The following is a 13,059-nucleotide window of genomic DNA, read 5'->3' as shown; positions in this document are numbered from 1 at the left end:
TGATTACCTCATTTCCTGTTTCTTGAGTGCAACTGGCTGGTGTTTTGGAGCTGGGAGATATATACATATATATTATCTACTGGCGGTCGCCAGTAGATAGTTATAGTTAGGACTGTGTTTCCATAGGAAATCTCAAAATTCTATTTTGAATAACTTTGGCGCCGGTTGACGAATCCTCGCGAAATTTTCAAAACTAATGGGGCGCTCCGTTCAGCTCCTACCCTGAAAGTCTCGGGGTGATTTTTCAAGTGGGGGCCGAGAAAAAGGGGGGGTCCCAAAACGCGTTTTCCCCATGCATTTTCCCATAGGACCTTTAGACACAGCTACAGCCCGAACGGCTGAACAGAATTACTTGAAATTTGGCAGAGAGGTAGCCATAAGGTCAAGGAAGTGCCTTTCGCAGGTCTGGTGTAAATCTGTTCAGTATTTCCTGAGAAAATAGCATTTAAAAGCATATCAATATCTATACGCACGCACCGTGCGCGCACTGAGCAAGCCCTGTGCGCGCACCCTGCCGTGCGCGAGCGTAATTCTGATTGGTTGTTAGATGTCAGTAAACATTCGAATCGGTCGAAATCAGGAAGTGTCGGCCGCCATTTTGTCTGTCGCACTGAAAAGGAAAGGTGGAGACCATGAATAGGGGGCAGGGTAGGGAGTTCTTGACCCCCTAGCCATTGTAAGGGGGTCACAGTAGAACCACGAAGGGCAAAAAAAAAGATTTTAATTTTTTTTAAAAACATCGCGAGGTGCGCGCACCCAGCGCGCATCCGAAAAAAAACATTAAAAAAAATAGAATTAAAAATCACGTTTAAGTGTTTAGATATTAGGTGGCTCTAAAAAGAGCCCTTGTGTTTATTGAGTGTTTTTCGGTACCTACAAGTAAGTACCGATGCAGAGTCTAAAGTTCAAGAGGAAGACTCTGTTCCCTTCATCATTGAAATGTACACCGTCTCCTCTATAAATGTCTTGCATGTTGTAACGCAAGTTGTTGTGGTATATAGAACCCATACCATAGTCTCTGAGGAAAGCAGAAACAGACTTATTGACGTGCTTTCTTGCTTTGTCAATCTGTGGACAATAATGGTTGGACCAGTTCCACTTTTGCCTTTGGCATATATTAGAATATACAAAGGCAGTTTGTGGAAAAAGTGACATCAATTTCAGAAAGGTGTCCTTAATAAGCATTTCCAGACCTACCCCAGTTAAAGTGCCTAGGTCATTTCCACCACAGTGCACAATAATAAGGTTAGGCTGTGGGAGATGTAGAAAGGTTTTCACCAAAGGCATTAATTGGTGCCACTTTAACCCTCTCTGACCAATCCATTTAATGTCTACATTTGGCAAAGCAAGGTCTTTGAAAATACCTCTTTTTTCTGCATACTTTTCACTCCAGAAGACATAGCTATGACCTACAATCCACACTGTGAACATCTTCCAAGGAGAACAGGATGCACTCAGGAGGTGTCTTTCAGTAGAATGGCAATATGAAAAGAAAGACAGTTGAAAAATGGAGGCATACATACTTTTTTTTAATAAAAAGAACTCATTGGCTGATTCAAACCATTTCAAAGTTAAAACTAGGCTGTATGTTTAAATTTTTAAAAGCATGTTTTGGATTGGTACAGAAAAATTTGTTCTCACTGAACATTACTTTGGATTTGCTGTTAGGTTTGAAAAGTCAAGCACTCTTGCTCTTTGGATTTGAAACATTGTGTGCTGAACTTCTGACCTCTCTGCTCACACCTGTGTTCCATGAGCTGTTGCTATGGTAGCAGGCAGAAGTCATGTTGTGCGAAGGGATGATTTGGAAAGGGGTTGAAAGTTGCAACCAATAGAAATGTGTGATTCCATTTGAAAAAATGTGGGAAGAACTGTGATGTTACAATAACATGTATATGTGGGAAAAAGAGAGGGAAAAATTGCCATTTACTGGTTGTGGAGAGAGGAGAGAGGTGTACAGCTCTGAGATTCTGGCTCTGATAATCTGCTGTTTGAGTGCCACATTTCTTTCTCAACTAATTAATTTTAAAGGTGAGTTATGAGTTTGAGAGGGGAAGTATGTGGTGTATTTTGATATAAATAATAGAATTGTCATTCTTGTTTTAAAGTTGTGTTTTACATTTTGTGATTTAGGAGAAATTTAACTGTCTTGAACTAGTAAGATATTATGGAGTATGTCTTCACTGTAAGTTAAGGTGTACTGGTATCACTGAGGAATACTGTTTTGTGCCTAGAATCACATCATGAGTCTGTCTGCACACAGGATTTGTTGTCAGAGATTTAATTTGTGTTGCTGTTGTTCTGTTAGCCTTGCACTCGTAGAAAAGTGGCAGTTTGTTTGCTTAAAGTGTGATGGTTAGCATTCAGCAGAAATGAGTTACTCACAAAAAAGAGGCAAATGCAAACACATTTGAAAACTGCATGGTACATTTTCCTACCACTTTAAAAGTGGTGTTTTACATTTTATGTTAAGGAAGATATTTAAGTGCCTTGAACATGTTAGATATTATGGAGTATGTCTTCACTATAAGTTAAGGTGTACTGGTATCACCCAGGAATACTGTTTTCTGCCTAGAATCACACCATGACACAGTGTGCACACAGGAATTGTTATCAGAGATTTAATTTGTGTTGGTCTTGCTCTATTACCCTTGCAGGAAAGAGGCAGCTTGTTTTTTGTAATACATGGTCATGGTGTCAAGGAGGTGTTAGGACATGTGCTCTTTTCTGCTTGTCTAAAATATAAGAAAAAAGTGTCAGGCTGTCACCGTAATTTTCACTTACTCTACCACAGTACTAAATGTGCTTTCAAATTGCCAAAGAAAATATCGCTTTGTGCCTAGAATCACACCATGAGTCTGTGTGCACACAGGAATTGTTGTCAGAGATTTAATTTGTGTTGCTGTTGTTTTGTAAAACTTGCACTTTTAAGAAAGGGCTGTTTCTTTTTTTCAAGTGTGTTGCTTAGCACTCAGCAGAAATCACTATCTGAAAAGTGTGTGGCAAATGAAAATACATTTGAAAATAACATGGTACTTTTTCCTACCAATTTAAAAGTTGTGTTTTACATTTCATGTTAAGGAAGATATTTAAGTGCCTTGAACTTGAAAGATATTATGGAGTATGTCTTCACCATAAGTTACGGTGTACTGGTATGACCCAGGAATACTGTTTTCTGTCTAGAATCACACCATGAGACAACATGCACACAGGAATTGTAGTCAGAGATTACATTTGTGTTTCTGTTGTTCTGTAAAACTTGCACTTTCAGGAAAGGGCCTGGTATCATCCAGGAATACTGTTTTGTGCCTAGAATCACACCATGAGACACTGTACACACAGGAATTGTTGTCAGAGATTTTATTTGTGTTGCTGTTGTTCTGTAAAACTTGCACTTTCAGGAAAGGGCCAGCTTGTTTTGTTCAAATGTGATGGTTAGCACTCAGCAGAAATCACTATCTCACAAATGAGAGGCAAATGTTAACACATTAGAAATCAACAGGGTAGATTGTCCTTCCACTCCTGCAATGGGTGAGGTAGTTCCTACATGTAAAAAACTCTAATTAATCTTTACCAAAGATGTACTCTTACACACATATCTGCAGTCTTCATGCACTTGTAAAAGTCTCCATGCAGATTTCTCTTGCAACTGACAATACACAGTCACCAGAAACACACTGTTTGCACACATGCAGCAGCTTCTCCTACATTCCCATGCATAATACTCAGCTCTGTGTTGTATTTCAGATAGCAGTGTGTAACGCAAACACATTTAACGTCATCAAGGCTCATTTCCTTTGCTCTACTCTAATCACTCACCCTGTAACACATGCTGATGGTCTCAAGTAGCTATTAGGAGATGTGCTCTTTTTTGCCTCTCTAAAATATAAGGGAAATGTGTCAGGCTGTCTCAGTAATTATCACTTGCTCCATCCACAGTACTAAATGTGCTTTCAAATTGCCTAATGAAATATCGTTTTCTGCCTAGAATCACAGCATGAGTCTGTGTGGACAGAGGAATTGTTGTCAGAGATTTTATTTGTGTTGCTGTTGTTCTGTAAAACTTGCACTTTCAGGAAATGGCCAGCTTGTTTTGTTCAAATGTGTTGGTTAGTACTCAGCTATCGTTTTCTGCCTAGAATCACAGCATGAGTCTGTGTGGACAGAGGAATTGTTGTCAGAGATTTTATTTGTGTTGCTGTTGTTCTGTAAAACTTGCACTTTCAGGAAAGGGCCAGCTTGTTTTGTTCAAATATGTTGGTTAGTACTCAGCAGAAATCACTATCAGAAAAATGAGAGGCAAATGGTAACACATTTCAAATCAACAGGGTAGATTGTCCATCCACTCCTGCAATGGGTGAGGTAGTTCCTACATGTACAAAACTCCAATTAACCTTTACCAAAGATGTACTCTTACACACATATCTGCAGTGTTCATGCACTTGTAAAAGTCTCCATGCAGATCTCTCTTGCAACTGACAATACACAGTCTCCAGAAACACACTGTTTGCACACATGCAGCAGCTTCTCCTACACTCCCATGCATAGTACTCAGCTCTGTGTTGTGTTTCAGATAGCAGTGTGTAACGCAAACAGAATGAACGTCACCAAGGCTGATTTCCTTTGCTCTACTCTAATCACTCACCCTGTAACACATGCTGATGGTCTCAAGTAGCTATTAGGACATGTGCTCTTTTTTGCCTCTCTAAAATATAAGGGAAATGTGTCAGGCTGTCTCAGTAACTATCACTTGCTCCTCAACAGAAGTAAATGTGCTTTCAAATTGCCAATCAAATATCGTTTTCTGCCTAGAATCACACCATGAGTCTGTGTGCACACAGGAATTGTTGTCAGAGATTTAATTCATGTTTCTCTTGTTTTGTAAGACTTGGACTCGTAGGAAAGGATCAGCTCATGTGATAGGATTTGAAAAGTTGAAAAAAAAAATTGTAATGAATTAAAATTACATAAAGGTATTTTTTTTTGTTATTTGCAGGTATTGCTGAGCAACACTGAAAAAATATAAAGATGCCTATAAAGTCAAGAAAAAGAAAAGAAACAACAATTATATTTGAAGACGACTGGTAAAAAAAAAATAGGAGGCGAAGCGTGTGTTGGAAAACAGAAAAAGTCTTCTGGTAAGCAAACTAAAGAATTTTTTAAAAATATCTTCCAAAAAAAAAAAAAAATGATCGAAGGATAAATTCAAACAGTGTTTCAAGTACAAAACAACAACAGAGTCGACAGCAAAAAGAAAATGCTAATGTAGACTCAGAAGTAAGAAAGAGTGACTTAACACGGAAAATAGATTTTAAAAACATTCGTCGAAAAATGTTTCAGAGAAGAGTGATGTTAAATTTGCTAAAGGATGTGAAAAAGTATAAGAAAAAAAACAAATTTTCTAAGAAAAAGAAATTAATTGAAAATATTGTTACCAAGGCATTAGAAATAAAAAAAAACTATTCATTTTAATTTTGAACAGGATGCGTAGATTAGATAAATTAGTCAATGCAATGAAGTCACAAAGCAAAAGGAAAAGAGAAGTCAAAAAAATAACTTTTGTAAAGTGTTCTTAGGAGAATGGAAGCATAGTTCAAGTACTGAACCATTTTTTAATGAAGAGAGTTATCTTCAAAGTAATAGTTTGTTGCATGCAGTTGACACCAATGGAAGAGCATATGAAGTTAAGGATGGTTGTGTAATGGAAAAGGAGAAAATGGTTCCAAGAAATGAGGAAGAAGTGATGGCTGATGAGGTTATGGGGAGACGTTCTAAAGCCCCAGTGTACACTTAGAATTGTAGTAGTATTTGAACTGTGCGTCAGGAATCTATTGATAAATTACGTGACTTTCTAAGAGAATATAGTAAAAAGAGTGTTAAACAGAAAATTAAGGTGCTTCAAAGACTAGATCCATGCAGAGTGAGAGAGAATACTGGTTTGCAAGGACATTCTCTGGCTTGTCTATCTAGGAAAGTGTGTCAAAGTGTTTTTCACCATTTTAGGATGCTCGCTGTTCATCATACTGAAATGAGAAAGTTTGTGAGAACATTGTATTTTGCTAAAAGTCCAGCACTAAAGTTGAATGAGTTGAATAATGCTCTGTTCCGTGGATCTGTATCAGATGTAGTGAAGGTTACTGATGAGATTCAGTTTTGTTACTTTGGTCCAGAACAAGAAAGTGCAGAAAATGACACAGTTATTGATGAAAATGTAGAAGAGAATGTAGAACTTACTGTTAGTAAACATTTTGAAGATGAAATGACAAAATTTGATATCATCTCTAATGAAAGACCAAATATTACTTGTATTTGTTGCCGGAGAAGCCATTACAAAATTCAAACAAGGAATGTTGATCTGTATAAAAAAAGGAGAAAATGAAGATAATTATAAGTGGAAAGATTTCGCAACATGTATATTTCTGGAAAATTGTTTTGATTTGGGTGAAGATCAGCGTATTTGTAAATACTGTTATAACAAGTTAGAAGAAAATAGAATGCCAGCAAGAGCTGTACATAATAAATTAGAATTGGTTGAAATTCCTCCAGAGCTTTTGGATTTAAATACGTATGAGTCTATACTTATTCAATGTGTCCATCCGTTTCAGACCATAATGCGTATGGAGCCAAAAACAGGTAAATTACCTCCTTCGGATATACAAAGAGGTTTAAAAGGAAGAGTTGTCTATTTGCCATTGGATTTGAAAAAAAATATGGAAACAATTGATGCAGATACTTTGGAAACTGAACCATTAGTTATTCTGGTTAATGGTGTACCTACGAAGAATAAGAAAATTTGGCAGGAGCTGGTGGATGTACGAAAAGTACAAAGAGCAAATTTGTATTTGAAAAAAAATAATAAATGGTATGAAGCCATTTATATGGATGAAGATGAAGAAGAAATACTAGAAGACACAGGAATACCAACTGGGCAAATTGAAAAAGTGGATAAGTCAAAAGAAGAAGAAATTTATGAACATTTCAGCATACATCGTCTTCATTCTAAAGAAGTTATGGGAAACGCTATTGATCTGTTTCAGATGAAGAACGCAAAAGGAACTCCTGTGAGTGTATGGGAGGAGAGCTTGGAAGCTCGTTGTTTTCCCCAACTGTTTCCTACAGGAGAAGGTGGACGATATGATGAACGTCCAGTACAGATTCCTGCTTCGGAGTATCGGACTACAAGATTATATGCAGAAGATCCCAGATTTCATCAAAGTATTCCTTATTTGTTCCATCTTTTATTTGAAAGTGACTTGTCTGCACTATCTTATGCAGTAAATCACATTTTAAAAACTGGAGTACATCTACATAATGTGTCAGCAAAGGACTTTCTCAACAAAGTGCAACAGCGAGATGATCATTTGGAATCTCAATTGATCAATCTGATGGCTTGTCAGCGTGGAACTAATGAATATTGGTACCGACGCCATGGAGAATTGAAGTGTATGTTACGGAATTTAGGAACTCCTACATGGCTCCTTACCCTGAGCTGTGCTGAGTACGCTTGGGATGATTTACTGGATTTTCTGCGAGAGGCAAATTCAAACATTGAAAACATCCAATACAAGACAGCAGGAGAATTGTGCTCATTAGATCCGGTTAATGTTTGCATATATTTCAATCATAGATTTGAGGCTATGATGTCCGTCATCTGCAATAAAAAAAATCCACCTCTTGGAGAAGTTGTGGATTTCTTTTGGAGAAAAGAGTACCAAGCAAGAGGTGCTCCACATATTCATATGCTGTTGTGGATCAAGGATGCCCCAAAATTTGGAACAGATGATGATGAAGCAGTTTTATCTTTCATTGAAGGATATGCAACATGTGCTATACCTAAAAGCACAGAAGAGAAAAACTTAAAAGGGAAAGTTTTACGTTTCCAAAGTCATCGGTGTGGAAAATACTGTCGACGAAAGTACAAGAGTAAAGATAAATTCTACACAAAATGTCGATTTGGATTTCCACGACCTGTTCTTTCAAAAGGAAGAGTAAACAGTTTTATGTCAGCTGTGCGACATACTATTACAAGAAAATCGCCTAAGAATACCTACAACCTAAGAAGAAAAGAAGAGTCAAAATATATAAATGACTACAACCCAGTCATTTTATCCATGTGGAATGCTAACATGGATATACAGTATGTGGCTGACAATTCTATTGCTGTTGCTCGGTATGTGACATCTTACATCACTAAATCTGAGAAAACGGAATTGAAGGAAATGTGGGAAGAGATTTCTCACGAGAAGACTGTCAGTAAGAAGCTATACAGTTTCAGTTTAAAGATGTTATCGCATCGAGAAATTGGATCCTACGAATGCTCAGATAGGTTATCATCTGCAAGCCTGTACTCGAAATCCAGAAGAATAATTTGGGTAAGTTTAGGCCTTGCAGGAATGCGAAATCGGGTACTGAAATCTATTCGAGAAATTGAATATTTAGCAGAGTTCGAACCAGAAAGTACAGACATTTTAAGAACAAACATGTTGGACACATATTATCCACAAAGAAGTCATCACCTTGAGAACATGTATCTCTATGAAGTGCTGCAGAACTTCATTTTTAAACGGAATGCCACAGAAGATATCAACAATGGAAAATATAAAGTCAGTGGTGAGGAAGGATGTTTGGTGAAGCAAACAAAAGGAAGATTGATAAATCACCGGAAGCTGAGTTGCGACACTCCTGACAAAAAGGAATTTTACTACTTGGCACTTTTGCAGCTGTTTAAACCATGGCGTTCAGAGGACGAACTACTTGGAGAATTCCAGAGTTATGAAGATTCCTTCAGTGCTAGCAAAGACAGCATAGAATGCAGTACTTTCACAACTTATGTTCAAATGTTAAATGAAGAAATTGAACAAGAAGCAACAATTGCAGCTGAAGTAGCTAGAGACAGTTCTCAAGACAGTCAAAGTTCTGGGACATTCAGTCAAGATCCTCTAGGACAACCAATCGTAGAAAATGAAGCAGCAATAGCCATGAATGAAGTGGAAACAGCTATGAATCAAGCTCAGGAAGAATTAGTAGACTTAACATATTTGGAGCAGCAACTGAATGAAGAACAAAAACAAATTTATGAAGAAGTCAGGAAAAAAATTGATCACGGATTACTACATGAAAAGAAAGAGTGCTCATGTGCATCATTTGAACCAATCAGGATGTATGTGAGTGGACAAGCTGGAACTGGAAAAAGTTTCTTAATTAATGTAATTAGAAGCTACCTACAGAAGAAAATGGTTTCCATTTTGTCTTGTGTTGTTACTGCTCCAACTGGGTTAGCAGCGTATAACATAAAAGGAGTTACCTTACATCGTTTGCTAATGTTACCAGTAGAGCATGTGAACAAAATACAGTACCACAAACTAGCAGGAGAAGCATGCTTGGAAGTTTCAAGAGTATTGAAGAAATTGAAAGTACTCATTATTGATGAGGTAAGCATGGTATCAAACTTAATGCTTGCCTTTGTGCATTTAAGAATGCAGCAAATTCTGAAGACAGAGTATGACGTGTTATTTGGAGGAAAACACGTCATAGTTTTTGGGGATCTTTTGCAACTTACTCCAGTTAAAGGACAACCGGTATTCCATACTCTTACACATGAAGACACGAAAAAGTCGTTAGGAAGTATAGGCAATGTAAATATTTGGACATATTTTGAGTATAAGGAACTCATTACCAATATGAGGCAAGCCAATGATGAGGACTATGCAAGTATTCTGAAAGATATAAGAATTGGACTACTCACAGAACATGGCAGAAAAGCATTACAGAGTCGATTGCTGAGTAATTTGTTTACAACAGAAGAAATATTTCCTGAGAAAATATACAAGAAAATTGCTGAAAAAAATACTGTAATCTGCTTAATGCCAACACTACATGAATGCTCTGTATTCAATCAAGAACTTTTGAAATTGGAAAATGAAGAGATCATAAAACTGGAAGCTGTGGATAAAATTCAACATGAACGAATAACTATTATATTGACAGGCAAATTGGCTACTAAATTGGATTCTCTGGAGAAAAACATTTCAAAAACAGCTGGTTTGGAAAAGAATCTTTATGTGTGTATGAACTGTAGAGTAATTTTAAGACGCAATTTGGATGTAGAAAAAAGTTTAGTGAATGGAGCTATGGGTAAAGTTGTGGGTTTTATAAAGTACCAGAAAAAAGATGGAATTGAATTCTTAAAAATAAAATTTGATCAGATTGAAGAGGTTAAAGTGATTAGTCGTTGTTCAGTTCGTTTTTTGCTAGTGAAAGACTTATATGTACGTAGGAAGCAGTTTCCGATTTCTCTAGCATATGCTGTAACTATTCACAAGTCTCAAGGATTAACTGTTGATAGTGCTTTTGTAAACATTGGGTCTACTGTGTTCAAAGAAGGTATGGCATATGTTGCTTTGTTACGCGTGAAAAAATTATCTGGTTTATTCATGATAGACTTTGATGACTCAAAAGTAAGTGCTGATGCAAACTGTGTAAAGGAGTATAATAGATTAAGAAAACGCTATGCTCCTCATTTAGGTCAGTATCCTGTGTTTGAAAAACGCGTTGTTTGTCGGAAAAGGAGATTTGAGAATATCTGTAATGAGGATGTACAGAAGAAAAAACAAAAAGACAGTGATGTGACTGCAAGCAAAAAGAAAAAGGACAGTGTGGAAGAGGTTGTTGGTTGTCATTTTGAAAATAGCTCTGGTGTCAACTGCTACGCAAATGTAGTGCTGAATGTTGTATTTTATCTTGAAACTTTGCAAGAGCAGATAATACTAAATCATGAAAAAAGATTCTGTTCTTTGCTGAGTCTCCTTTATGAGAAGCTGAGTAATGATAAAACTAAAATAGAAAGTGCTTCAGATGTTAGAAATCTTTTAGATGTATGTTCTGGATGTACACAGTTTACACAAAATGTCCAGCAAGATGCACAGGAATTCTTGATGTATATCCTGATGGTACTGGAAGATGAAGGAGTAGAAGTAGAAAATTTGTTTGGTGTCTCTTATACATGGGAACATTGTTGTGATAATTGTATGAACACAAGCAGTAGTAATGTTGATTCTGAAAGGATCATATATTTACCATTACCAGAAAGTAAAACAGTGACTTTTAGTAAATTAGTTAAAGATGCTAATCACAACATGGAATGTTCTAAATGTAAATCTGAAATGTTGTCAACGTTATTTTTAAAGAAATATGGACAGTATGTAATTTTAATGGTACAACGTTGTAAAGCTGATAGAACAAAATTGGAAACTTTACTAAAGAAGTTTGTTGGCAACTAATTATCCATATCTGGGAAATCTTTTGTTACAGTTGCAATAATTTTTCATGATGGTCCTTCTATAACTTCTGGTCATTACACAGTTTATCTTAAATGTGAAAAAGGATGGACACTGTGTAATGATTCTCAATTGATTTTCAAGCAACGTTTGCCTTATGATTTACCCAATTGTTACTTAATTTTTCTGAAACCCAAATTTTAAATACTAACATCATCATCGGAAGAAAGCATTATTAAAATTTTAAAGGATTAAAATTGGATATTTTACTCAAAAGGGATTTTAAACTTACCATTTGGCCTTAAGGAAAGGTAAAACAAATAATTGTGTACTTCTTTGACAGATATTATTTTGGAAAATGTTCTTTTGCAACAAGGTTTACAGACGTTATTTCTTGAAAATTGTTATTGTTCTTAAAAGGTATTTTTGACATTTCTATTAAGGTATGTTTTAGTGAGGATACATTTGGGGCTTTTTTAAACAATCTTTCAGATTGTTTTTTTTTTTGCCCGCTGTTAAAAGATGAATAGAATTGATTTCACTATTTTCAGTGAAAATCAAAACATTCTGAAAACAGCAAAAAAAGGGCAAAAAATTGCTTTGCTAAATATGAAAAAACATGTACTGTTTAATAAAGTGTATTGTTGAATATTAATACTTTTTTTCTTTTTTTCAGAACTAGAAAGAAAATTTAGAAGATGTTATTCAGTTTTCTTTGCAATTAAATAAAAACATTTATTTCTAAATAATTTACTTTGATGGTCAGGTAAGTTTAACATATCTGTATGTGTCACTGCTTTCGTTTCATGCTTTCTTTTCTTCACCTCTCCTTACTCTGCTTTTCTCATTTCTCTTCTCACTCTCTCTTCCTGCTTTACTACTCTTTTGTAACTCCCTTACTCCTTCTCTACTAGTCCCCTACCTTTACTACCTCCATCACTAATTTTTCATCCATGTTTCTTTCTCTGTATCCATATGTCTTAGTCTTTTTAAGTGCCTTACTCCTTCTCAGTTGTTTGCTTTCTGTCTCTGTATCTGTCACTCTCTGTTTGTCTGTTTTACCCTTAACTTCCTTAACATCTCTGGGGCAGATTTACAAGCCACCTGCACCACCACTACGTCACTTTTCTTGACGTACTAGTGGCGCAGGGTGCTCTTCCATATTTACAAGGAGAGGATAAGCCACTCTGTGTGTCTTTTCCTCTCCTTGTAAATACAGCCAATTCAAATGCAGCACTAAAATGAGCTATTATCTTTTTTGATAGGTTTAGGGTACCTATAGGTAAGTACTGATGCAGAGTTTAAAGTTTAATAGGAAGACTCTCTTCCCTTCATGTGTGAAATGTACACCATCTCTTTTTTAATTAACTTCGCCACTCCCCTCTCTTTGTCAGGGAGTCCTTGAAGGTTTACTAAAGGTAAGAAAAATGTTTTGTTTTTTTTTAAATGTCATTGGTTGCGCGCAGGGTGCACGCACCCCCCCCCCCCCCCAAAAAAAACGCAAATAGATTCAAAAAACAAGTTTTTGCGTTAGGATTTTAGGTGGCTCTAAAAAGAGCCCTTGAGTTAATGTAGGGACAGAGGAAGAGAAAAACGGAAAAAAAATAACAAAACTATGGCCCAGTGCAAGGGTGCTCCTCAAATTTCCTCTGAATGAGATCAATACTGGTCTCACCCATAGAAATAAGAAAACCACAATCCATGCACCGTGTACTCATCCTCCCAAAACAAGGACGAATATCCAGAGGTGTGTTAGAAGGTGAAGGCACCATTGCAGAAGAAG

Source organism: Triturus cristatus, chromosome 6 (genome assembly GCF_964204655.1).
Source record: "Triturus cristatus chromosome 6, aTriCri1.1, whole genome shotgun sequence".
In the NCBI taxonomy this organism is placed as follows: Eukaryota; Metazoa; Chordata; class Amphibia; order Caudata; family Salamandridae; genus Triturus; species Triturus cristatus.
Note: the sequence above shows the minus strand (reverse complement) of the source record.